Genomic DNA, 11,521 nt, shown 5'->3' with positions numbered 1-11,521 from the left:
TTCGATTCAATTAACCGAATATCAAATTATTACTCCAAGTTTTTCAAGATCAATTTTAAACCTTACTAAATGTGTAAAATTGTGATTTGTACTTAATATATTTTTGAAACAATTTTCACAAAGTATTTTGAACCAAAAACAAGCCTTAAATCAATTATTCAAAGGCATGCACCGATGCATCAGTCCATGCATCGATGCATCGATGAATTAATTGAACATCGAATGCATTCCATGCACCAATGCACACTCCATGCATCGATGCACTCTGAATATTTTCAAAACTTCGAATGCATTTGATGCATCGATGCACAAGCCATGCATCGATGCACCAGGCTATTTTTCAAACATCGAATGCATTTCATGCATCGATGCACACTTGGTGCACCGATGCATCAAGTGTTCCAACGGTCAAAATATTTGAATTTTACACGAATGCACCGATGCATCCTTGATCATGCATCGATGCATGAGACGCTCCACCTAGAAAAATTAATTGTTTTCACACTTAAACGGCTCTATTGACTCCACTAATTATCACCAACGTTCAGAATTGATTCAAGGGGTATTTAAACAAGTTCTGAAGCCATTGATCAATAACAAGAAACATCAATCAACTAGAATCAAGAGATAATCAAAGAGAAAGCATCAAACCTCAAGTTTGAGTATTTCAAGCCTATTTTTCATCCAATATTCATTTGCTTTCAAGAACACTTTTGTACTCAATTGTATTTATCCTTGAGTGTTCTTTTCTTTGTTCTAGAATTGTGCAAACATCTTACCTTGTGAGGTTTTCTTGTAAGTTTGCAAATTTGTAATCTTCTCTTTGGGAAAAAGAGTGTTCTCAAGAGTTGGGGTATACTCTTGAGGGATTTTGTAAGGTTATCTCTTTGGCCTCAAAAGAAAGAACAAATTAGTGAATTTGTTGGAAAATCCTTAGTGTGGATAGCTAAGGTAGTGGACGTAGACTTTGTTTGAGAAAGTCGAACCACTGTAAATCGCTGTGCAATTACTTTAAATTTTCTGCAAAAGCTTCCACGAAATTTTTAATTGCCAATTCACCCCCCTCTTGGCCAATTCCGTAGATCGATTAACTCAACAATTGGTATCAGAGCCTCACTCATTTGAAGGTTTAATCGCCTCTTGAGTCGATTCGGGAAGAGTTACATCGATTACCAAGTCATCAATGGCCTCCACTTCAAATTACGACTCCGGTCTTGATTCGATGCCCGTCAACAAGCCTCCTTTCTTCAATGGAGCTAATTACGCCTATTGGAAGAATAGAATGATGTACTTCATTCAAGCAAGTGACATGGGAGCATGGAATGCCGTAGAAGAAGGATACATCAAGCCTATCACTCATCCAAGGTTGTGGAGTAAAGGAGAGACAAGAATGTTCCAGCTCAACTCCAAAGCCATCCATATTATTTTTTGTGCTCTTGGACCAGATGAATACGGAAGAGTTTCATCGTGTACAACCGCCAAAGAAATATGGGACAAGCTTCAAGTCACACATGAAGGTACATATGAGGTAAAGAAATCAAATATTAGTATTCTAACGCATAGCTATGAAAATTTCAGGATGAAACCAAATGAAGACATCAAAGCTATGACGGATAGATTTTCAACGATTGTCAATGGTCTCAAATCATATGGAGAGATCATCTCAAATGAAAAGCTTGTGAGGAATTTAGTCTACTCCCTCCCAAAATCATGGCAATCAAAGAAGACGGCAATCATCGAGTCTAAGGACCTATCGTCCTTAACTCTTGAAGAACTTATCGATTCACTCCTCACTCATGAGATGATGCTCGAAGATGAGGTGGACCTTGATAAAGTTGAAGAGACACCAAAGAAAAAGGAGAAGAAGAAAAATATTGGATTTGCTCTCAAATCCACAAAAGATGAGAGTGATTCTAATAATGATGATGATGACGAGGAAATGGCATTGTTTGCCAAACGATTCAGAAAAATGATGAGACCTTACCAAGGAAGAAAATTCAAACGAAACGAAGGCCTCAAAAATGAACCAAAAGAGAATGACCCAATCATTTGCTATGAATGCAAAAAGCCGGGGCATGTCAAATATGATTGCCCACAATTGAAGAAAAAGGGTCAATCAAAGAATAAGCACAAGGCTCATGTGGCTACATGGAGCGATGAAGAAGGTTCCGATGAAGAGGAACAAGAAGTAGCAAACTTGTGCTTGATGGCATTCGGGGAAGATTCTAAGGTAACATCTAACTCATCCGATTTTGATGATTTATCTTATGATGAGTTATTTGAGGAGTACAATGGGTTGGCTTCGGATTATGAGAAATTGTTTTTAAAATATAAAAATGATGTTTCAAAATTGAAAAATGAAAACAAACTCATATCCAAAACCAACAACGATCTTGAAAGTAAAATCAAAGATTTACAAATCAAACTAGAAGAGTTTGAAAAGAAAAATTTAGATTTGCAAAATTTACTTTCAAAGATCAATGATGATCATCAAAAGAAAATTGATGATCTTAAAACTTCTTTTGATAAAGTTGGAACAAAACATTTTGAAAAGGTGGAAATTCAAAATCCAACTTTGTTAGAAAAAGTTTTAGAAACTACAATCATAGAGGTCCCCAAAGAACCTCTAATGGAAAAATCATTAGAAGTATGTGGGTTCCTAAAGAACTCATTACTACTAAAGATAAAAATATCCTACACAAATGGATACCTAAGGGGACTAGGATTTTGGAAACTAATGAATATGGACCCAAAAGAATTTGGGTACCAAAAATCAAAAATTAATCTATGTTTGTAGGGAAATGAGCATTGCTACAAGGCACGGGAAATAAATTCAAATTCATGGTACCTTGATAGTGGATGCTCAAGACATATGACCGGAGACAAAAGCCGGTTCATTGAGCTTAACGCCAAAATGGAGGAGAAGTGACTTTTGGAGACAATTCAAAAGGTCACATTGAAGGTATTGGTACAATAGGTAATACCTCTTCCATACAAATTAAGAATGTTTTATATGTGAATGGATTAAAGCATAATCTATTGAGTATTAGTCAATTATGCGATAAAGGATTCAATGTCTTATTTGAAATTAATGGTTGTAAAGTCATTGACATTGCATCTAATCGGATTATGCTTGTTGGTCATAGAATAGGAAACATTTACATGGTGCATTTAGATTCTATTGATATGACTAATTTATGCCTAGTTGCTAAGGATGAGCATGATAGTTGGTTATGGCATAGGAGACTAGGTCATGCTAGTATGAGTGTTTTGCAACGGTTAATTCAAGGAGACTTAGTAAGAGGGTTGCCTAAGCTTAAATTTGATAATGATAAAATCTGTGATGCTTGTGCTAAAGGAAAACAAAAACGAGTTTCTTTTAAATCTATTAATGATGTATCAACTAGTAGAGTATTATAATTGATCCATTTAGATCTTTTTGGGCCAACTAGAACTACTAGCTTGGGAGGAAAACAATATGCATTTGTCTTGGTAGATGACTATTCTAGATACACTTGGGTTCTATTCTTAAGTACTAAAGATGAAGCATTAGAAAATTTCATCACATTTTCAAAAATAATCCAAAATGAAAAAGGTTACTCTATCACTAGTGTTAGAAGTGATCATGGAACTGAATTTGAAAATCTTGGATTTATTGAGTTTTGTAATTCTAATGGTATTAGCCATAATTTTTCAGCACCTAGAACCCCTCAACAAAATGGAGTTGTTGAGAGGAAAAATCGAACTTTAGAAGAAATGGCTAGAACCATGCTTTGTGAAAATAATTTGCCAAAATATTTTTGGGCGGAAGCCACAAATACCGCTTGTTATGTTGTAAATCGAGTAAAGATTAGGCCAATTTTAAAGAAAACTCCATATGAAATTCTCAAAAATAAAAAGCCTAACATTAGCTATTTTCATCATTTTGGATGTAAATGTTTTGTTTTAAACAACGGTAAAGAAAATCTTGGCAAATTTGATGCTAAAAGTGATGAAGGAATTTTTCTGGGTTATTCCTTAAATTCTAAAGCTTATCGTGTATTTAATAAAAAAACTTTAGTTGTAGAAGAGTCTATACATGTTGTTTTCGATGATAATCCCCTTCCAAGGAAGGATTCTTCTATTAATGATGATGTAGGTATTGCACAAGCAAATGACGTTAGACATGACGTTGGAGAATCATCATCAAAGGAAGAAACAAAAGATGGGGAAACTCATGATCCCCTCGAGAATCCAACCATTGAAGAAAGGGAAGTATCTTTTCCAAGAGAGTACAACTATGTCAAGGATGGTGAAATTATAGGTGATCCATCAAAAGGGGTAACTACTCGATCTTCTCTTAGAAATATCTGTAATTATGTTGCATTTATTTCATGCATAGAGCCTAAGAACATCAAAGAAGCATTAAAATATGAACATTGGATTATGGCTATGCAAAAAGAATTAAATCAATTTGAAAGAAGCAAAGTATGGACATTAGTTGAAAGGCCTAGTAATAAATCTACTGTAGGTACTAGATGGGTTTTTAGAAATAAACTTGATGAAAGTGGTAATATAGTGAGGAACAAGGCTAGACTTGTTGCTCAAGGCTATACTCAAGAAGAAGGCATAGACTATGATGAAACATACGCTCCCGTAGCTAGGATGGAAGCAATTAGAATGTTATTGGCATTTGCATGTTTCAATGAATTTAAATTATATTAAATGGATGTTAAAAGTGCATTTTTAAATGGTTTTATAAAAGAATAAGTGTACGTGGAACAACCTCCAGGTTTTGAAGATTCAAATTTTCCGGATCATGTTTTAAAATTGACAAAAGCTCTTTATGGTTTAAAACAAGCTCCTAGAGCTTGGTATGAAAGATTGTCAAATTTTTTAATTGAAAAAGGTTTTTTAAAAGGAAAGGTTGACACTACATTGTTTTTAAAGAGAAAAGGTAAAGATTTATTAGTAGTTCAAATTTATGTTGATGATATAATATTTGGTTCTACTAATGATGTTCTTTGCCAAGAATTTTCTAAGCTAATGCAAAGTGAGTTTGAGATGAGCATGATGGGGGAGCTCTCATTTTTCTTGGGACTCCAAATCAAGCAAAGAAAAGATTGCATCTTCATTAATCAAGCTAAGTACGTCAAAGATATGCTCAAGAAGTTTGGACTGGAAAATGGGAAACCTCATAACACTCCAATGAGCTCTTCAACAAAGCTTGACTTAGATGAAGGAGGTAAATGTGTAGATGTTAAATTATATAGGTCAATGATTGACTCTTTGCTTTATCTAACTGCAAGTAGACCGGACATTATGTTTAGTGTTTGCTTATGTGCTAGATTTCAATCATGTCCTAAGGAATCATATTTACTAGCTGTTAAGAGAATCTTTAGATACCTTAAGGACACTCCTAGTTTAGGACTTTGGTATCCTAGAGACTCTAGCTTTAGCTTGCATGCCTTTTCTGATGCGGATTATGGAGGATGCAAATTAGATAGGAAAAGCACCTCCGGTACTTGTCAATTCCTTGGAAATATGTTGATTTCTTGGTTTTCAAAGAAACAAAATTGTGTTGCATTATCTACCACTGAAGCGGAATACATTTCAGCCGGTAGTTGTTGTGCACAAGTTTTATGGATGAAACAACAACTTTTTGATTATGGAATTGAAGTAGGTACCATTCCTATCAAGTGTGACAATACTAGTGCTATTTGTCTCACTAAAAATCCCATCCAACACTCTAGAACTAAGCATATTGAAATAAGACATCACTTCATTAGGGACCATGTCACTAAGGAAGATGTAGTTCTAGAATTTGTTGATACTTTGCACCAATTAGCGGATATTTTTACAAAACCCTTAGATAAAGAAAGATTTTGGACACTTAGAAGAGAATTAGGTTTAACTGACCTATTTTCACTTAGTGTTTAAAATAATTTAGCACTTTTAATAAATACTGAAAAATGCTTATAATAATAATTTTTGATTGTATTCTTGCTATTAGTTAGGGGGAGTTTATGATTCTTAATAAAAATTAATTTTATGTTCAAATAAAGTTTGAAGATTAATTTGATTGATTGAACATAATTAATTTTTGATATATGAGTTGCCATTACCATTAGAGCCAAATTATTTAGCATTTTAAGTGTTTAAAACGGATTTTTGACATTTTTGTGCTTCATGCACCGATGCATTTAACAATGCATCGATGCATCCTTGAATATGCATCGATGCATAAGACCATGCACCGATGCATCCGTCGAGTTTTAGGTTTAAAATCCTCATCTTCTTCATTTTTCTCAAACCCTAAACACTAAAACATACAGCCATTCGACCTCTCTCTCTCCAAAATCTCTATTTTTGCTCAAAATCTTCGGGAAAACATCGGATTCTTCAAGATTTTCATCTTACAAACCTGCTACACTCATTAAATCGCGCAAAACATCTCCTCATTCCCCTCAATCCGAATTTTTCAAGGTATTTTCACAAAAACTCTATTTCATTAAATTTTTGAACTTAGGACTAGTTTAGATTAGTTCTAGTTTGAAATAATTATCGGGCATTGGCTAATGATGATTCTAAACTAGTTTCTACAACGAATTTCATCAAAAACGCATAAATTTTCAAATTTTTTTGGAAATTTCGAATTAAAAAAAAATCGAAAATTATTGATTCAATCGTGTTGTTTTCATGAAAACTATGCGCATTATGATATTAATTTTAAATATTTTTCAAAACTTTGCCCATTAGGATTATGTTAGAGAACCTTGAATTATTGAGGACTCATTTTAGTTTTGGGATTGAATTTTGTGCATACATGTGTTTTTAAATTGCAGGTGATATTTCTTTTCTGATTTCCCTAACCATGTCTAATCCCAAACGCCCTAGATCATCCTCGAGTCGGTCTCACCAAACCCGTCCTCCCGCTCCTAGACCTCAAAATCCATCCAATATTTCTTCATCCCTCATTAGTACTTGTTTTAACATGCCTGAAAACCGTAGGGATGAATTATACTCTAGGTACATGAACTCCTTCCAATCCTATCGTATTAGGGAAGAGCGTATTCCTTCTCTACAAGCTATGATAAAACTTGAATTTGAATACCTCTCAATTCTTCACCGATGGAAGTTTGATAAACTATTTTCTCTTCAACCCATCGCCTTTCACCAACTTGTCCGCATCTTTTATTCCAATGCGGTTTGTATTCAGAACACAACTCAGTGCGGTACTATAGCGATTAGATCCTATCTTTTAGGACAATATATCACTATTACTTCTGAATCCATCGCATCTCATTTTGGTTTAGATGACGAGGGTTTATTTAATGAGAAGGAAGATGTGGAATATCCATATCTTCCTAATGCTAGTGTCAGTACCTTTAGGTCTCACCACGATCGATTTCTTCACTTAATGATCTCTTGGTGGTTTAGACCATCCGCAGGTCGGTACTCCACACTACGTACTACATACTTATGGTGGATGCATTGTATAAAGAACAAAAAGAAAATCAATTTTCCACATATTGTCTTTAGCGCGCTTGTCGATATCATAAACATCATTCCCTCAAAGCATGTAGAAACCCTATCTTATGGTTGTCTACTAAGCAATTTGTTTATCAAACTCGGCCTAGATGTCTCCCTTGACAATCCTATTCCGCTCCAAAACCCAATCAATATCACATCCTTAAAGAAATCGGATTGGAAATTGGATGAGAACACCGGACTATGGTCTTTTCGACCCGGTAAGCAAACCCCGGGAGCTAGTTCTTCTCGTGCTCCTCCTCCTCCTCCAGCTCCTGACGTTGATAATGATCCAGAGCTTCAAAGGCTTATGAGAGATATTGACGAGGAAGTACCAGCTCGGCAAGATGATCAAACGCCACCTTATTTCCAATCTTTTCTAGAGTCGTTTGATCTGCGTTTTGCTTCCATGGAGTCTACGATTACTGAGTTTCAGAGGGAGATGCGTGATCGTATGGATGCTCTTACTCTTGAAGTTAGAGCTCATTATCCTCCTCCTCCTCCCGATTCCGCTATGGATGATTAAATGTTATTTGATGATATTTGGTTTTAAACTTTAAGAACTTGGATTGTTAAACTTTTTGATTTGAATGTTTATGTTTGTTTGGATGTTTGGATGCTTGAATGTTTGAACTTAATTTTAATATATTTGGTTTGAATTTTATTCATTTTGCATCATTAGATATATGACCAATTATGCCATTTCACATTTTATTATGAATATTGTTTATGAAAACTAATGGCTAATCTCTCTTTTGATTGTGATCTTAGCAGCCTAATATATATATATATATAATATCAATTGGCTATGTTTTTCAAAATTCTTGTTTAAAACGTTTTTATAGAGTCTTTTTGATTTAACAAAAAGGGGGAGAAAATTTAAGATGTGCTATAGTAAGGGGGAGTAAGTTTTTCAAAAATAATTTCTTAAACAAATCTTAAAATTATTCAAATGTTTTGTTATATCAAAAAGGGGGAGATTGTTGAAAACATTTTTGATATTTCGATATAACAAATTAAGTTAAATGAATTTTAAGATTTTACAAATGATTTTACAATTTTATATTCGATTCAATTAACCGAATATCAAATTATTACTCCAAGTTTTTCAAGATCAATTTTAAACCTTACTAAATGTGTAAAATTGTGATTTGTACTTAAACTATTTTTGAAACAATTTTCACAAAGTATTTTGAACCAAAAACAAGCCTTAAATCAATTATTCAAAGGCATGCACCGATGCATCAGTCCATGCACCGATGCATCAGTCCATGCATCGATGCATCGATGAATTAATTGAACATCGAATGCATTCCATGCACCGATGCACACTCAATGTATCGATGCACTCTGAATATTTTCAAAACTTCGAATGCATTTGATGCATTGATGCACAAGCCATGCATCGATGCACCAGGCTATTTTTCAAACATCGAATGCATTTCATGCATCGATGCACACTTGGTGCACCGATGCATCAAGTGTTCCAACGGTCAAAATATTTGAATTTTACACGAATGCACCGATGCATCCTTGATCATGCATCGATGCATGAGATGCTCCACCTAGAAAAATTAATTGTTTTTACACTTAAACGGCTCTATTGACTCCACTAATTATCACCAACGTTCAGAATTGATTCAAGGGGTATTTAAACAAGTTCTGAAGCCATTGATCAATAACAAGAAACATCAATCAACTAGAATCAAGAGAGAATCAAAGAGAAAGCATCAAACCTCAAGTTTGAGTATTTCAAGCCTATTTTTCATCCAATATTCATTTGCTTTCAAGAACACTTTTGTACTCAATTGTATTTATCCTTGAGTGTTCTTTTCTTTGTTCTAGAATTGTGCAAACATCTTACCTTGTGAGGTTTTCTTGTAAGTTTGCAAATTTGTAATCTTCTCTTTGGGAAAAAGAGTGTTCTCAAGAGTTGGGGTATACTCTTGAGGGATTTTATAAGGTTATCTCTTTGGCCTCAAAAGAAAGAACAAATTAGTGAATTTGTTGGAAAATCCTTAGTGTGGATAGCTAAGGTAGTGGACGTAGACTTTGTTTGAGAAAGTCGAACCACTGTAAATCGCTGTGCAATTACTTTAAATTTTCTGCAAAAGCTTCCACGAAATTTTTAATTGCCAATTCACCCCCCTCTTGGCCGATTCCGTAGATCGATTAACTCAACACTTTTGAATTCCAAGACATGCTTCGAGAGAACTTATCTTGTTTGAAAATGCTTTTATTCCTTTGACTTTTCAAAAAAAATATGAAAAGGATTTTTGAAAAATATTGCCTCCTTCTAGGTTTCACAATTGAAGCAAATCATAAACTAGAGTTTATTGGATATCAAAAGAATCAAATTCTCTTTTAAGCTTTGATAGCAGCAAATCTTTGACAAATATCAAGACCGAAAAGTTTGTTTAGAGGTAGGTTATTAAGGTTTGTTTCATCGATTCGGTCATCGTGAAGATCATGGCATACCCTTTTTCTTGATTTGACATTTTGACCGGAGGCGAACAAAATGACACAACTAGCATAATCAATGGCTAGACCTTTCAGAATACTTCTATTTCAGTTCTATGAAATCTTCCATTTGTTCAAGTTTTGTAAGCTCCTCTAACAAAGGTAGTGCAAAAATATCGGTCTAAAAATGAGATTTTTGAGTGCTCGTGTGTATTTGACTATAACAGGTGTTCCTTAACTCCCTTAGTCCATTTTTACCGAAACTCCTTATTTAAATTTTCCATTAAATGGCTAGTTGGATCCATAAAGCCGGGGCGTTTTACCAATTGCTCTAGAGGGACAACTCCATATGTAAATACCTTCATCAGGTTAGCTGAATCTTATCCATAAAGCTGGGGCGTTTAACCAATTGCCTTAGAGGGACAACTCAAGTTTTATTGTATAGTATAATCACCTTTATCAGGCTAGCTGAATATTATCCATAAAGTCGGGGCGTTTAACCAATTGCTCTAGAGGGATAGCTCAAGCTTTATTGTATATAAATAATATTATAATGTGGGTATACGGGTCCAATTTCTTAAGTTTGTTAAGAAGAACCTGTTATAGTCTAGGTGTTTTTTAAGGTAAGAAAATCTCATCGTTAGAGTTCAATTCCCAAGCAACTGACCTAAACTAGATTCACCTACTTGACCATTCCATCTGAGAAGATCATGATCATCACTGAACGTCTTAAACAAAAGTATAAAGCAATTAGTTTTGCAATCTCATGTGCTAGTTGTCCCATTTTGTTTGCTCCTAACACATACCTGAATATCAAACCTTTGATGGACTCTTCATGAGAAGAGAAAACTAGTTTGGTCCCCGTAAGAGAAGAGTATGTAGTCTGGTGTATCTTTTAAATTAGGATCAAGGGGTCTTTGTTTTGCAGGGTTCAATATTGTCATTTGTCAAATATTTACAACCTCAATTAAAAAAGCTTTTAATTAAGGTGATATTCAAGGAATTCAAGATTAAAATTTGCTCATTTCCTCAGAAGGAAGCATTTTATTTAAAATGTTTGAACGTCGAGTGACTCAAAAACATTTACACATAAGAAGTACAAAAGAAAAACAATTTCAAACAAGATGATATGCTTGATAATGCAACAAAATTCTTGATGGATGCCCCCAATCAACTCGATCAGAATACCCACTACACATTGAAAGTAAATGCCCTTGAATCAATCAGATCTTGGACCTTATGTTTCAATGCCCCACAGTTCTCAGTGGTGTGTTCATGGCCTTCAGGATATGGGGGCTCTCTAAGTTTGGATTGAACCAAAGTCATAAGATTCTTCTCAACTAGCGTTAGGAGAAACTCCTCATATGTCATTGGGATTGGACTGATGCGAGTCTTTTTATGGAAGACATTATGAGGTCTAATCCCCATATTAGTCACGTAAGATTTCCTTTCATTCCTTTGTTCTCTCTGAGTTCATTTAGAAGTACCGGATGGTACAACTGCAGTGGTTGAGATCGTAACACCTTTGTTAGAGTTGTAGGTGTTGACATTG

Source organism: Hibiscus syriacus, unplaced genomic scaffold (genome assembly GCF_006381635.1).
Source record: "Hibiscus syriacus cultivar Baekdansim isolate YM2019G1 unplaced genomic scaffold, ASM638163v2 tig00008007_pilon, whole genome shotgun sequence".
NCBI classification, from domain to species: domain Eukaryota; kingdom Viridiplantae; phylum Streptophyta; class Magnoliopsida; order Malvales; family Malvaceae; genus Hibiscus; species Hibiscus syriacus.
This window is presented reverse-complemented; position numbering follows the sequence as displayed.